Below are 1,360 nucleotides of genomic sequence, written 5' to 3'. Positions count from 1 at the left end.
GGTGGGGTAGTCTCTGGATGGTCCATGTCAGTAGGATTCTTAACTTTATAAAATGCCAGTGCAGTCTCTACTGGTACCACATAGATCTCTGTTTGCTGAGGTCTGAAGTTGCACTGGAGACGGCCATGAACATCAGCATTAAAGATGACTTTACTGATCGATCCTTAACAGGCACCCTGTTTTCAATCTGGTCTGATGAGTGCCCGGCCACTGCTGATCCTCAAGTCCAGTAGTCTGGCAGTAGAGCCTATAGAGGGGCACCGAGGCATAGGAGGCCCCTAGCATGCCCACGGGGGCGGCGGCCACGTAGGTGAGCACCATCTTGTTCCTCCGACCGCCACTCGTCCTCCTGTGAGCACTGGAAAGGGTTGCTGCTTCTCAGCCACCTTGCTGGCTGCGCAGGCGTTGGGACTCTGGCCTGCGTTTGGGTGCTTCTGTGTCCCCAGGCTTCTCAGTCCATGCTCCGCGCCTCTGAGCTCATTCCATCCGGCCCTAAGAACCAGCTCTGCATTCACCACAATCCTCCCTGACCATCGGGGCTGACTCCAGCCCTGGCCACACAAAGTTACAAACCTCCATTCCAGACACCAGAGCCCTCCAATAACCACCCCACCCCCAAAAAGCAACCTTCAAAATTTTTAGGTTTAAAGTATTTTCATAATATTAATGCTTAACACTGTTCACAACTGAGGTGATCTATTGGTTTAAACAATTGTTTTTTGTTTGTTTAGGTTTTGTTTGTTTAAAAGTTTCAAGCCTACAATGTAAATTGGCTCCTGTAGGTGCAGGATGCCACAGTTGGCAGCTCCAGGCACTAAGAGAATCAGGAAAGATTACCTCTATCTTTAGTACTGCTGTTAATTCGGCTAACTGAGCCGAAAGGCCAGGAGTCTCTATGATAACTTGTTGATTATTAATAAGATATCTAGCTCGCCCTTTAGAGGAGCCATCAGTAAAAATCAATAGAGCACTATATAAAGGCTGTAAGGAAGTCATTTTAGGAAATATCAAATCATGTACATTTAAAAATTTTATCAACCTATCTTGGGGGTAGTGGCTGTCTATAGTTCCCTTAAAAGGCTGAACAATGATATCTGGCTCTTTGCCGAAATAAGTTAATGTCTGCCTTCTTCCAGTGATCATCATCTGTGCCACTGCTTCGAGATATGGCAAGATATTCCATTTAGGAGAAATCTTTGAGTGTATCCACATTATAGGAAATTTTTTGCTATAGCAGTTCCATAGGCACATGAGTCGTATTAAAAATTAACAGATGCAGCGGCAAGGAGTAATCTATATAAGTGACAAATTGCTCTTCAATAGCTTTTTCCACTAGCTGTAAGGCAGCAATCCTTCTGAG

The 1,360-nt window shown here is 45.3% G+C and overlaps 1 pseudogene; it reads right to left on the bottom strand.

Annotated features, from left to right (window-relative positions):
* Positions 1-11: 11 nt before the first annotated feature.
* Positions 12-605, bottom strand: LOC110288001 (annotated as a pseudogene).
* Between the last annotated feature and the right edge of the window lie 755 nt (positions 606-1,360).

This window comes from Mus caroli, unplaced genomic scaffold, assembly GCF_900094665.2.
Source record: "Mus caroli unplaced genomic scaffold, CAROLI_EIJ_v1.1 scaffold_23163_1, whole genome shotgun sequence".
Lineage (NCBI taxonomy): Eukaryota > Metazoa > Chordata > Mammalia > Rodentia > Muridae > Mus > Mus caroli.
Note: the sequence above shows the minus strand (reverse complement) of the source record. Positions and strands in the feature narration are given on the sequence as shown.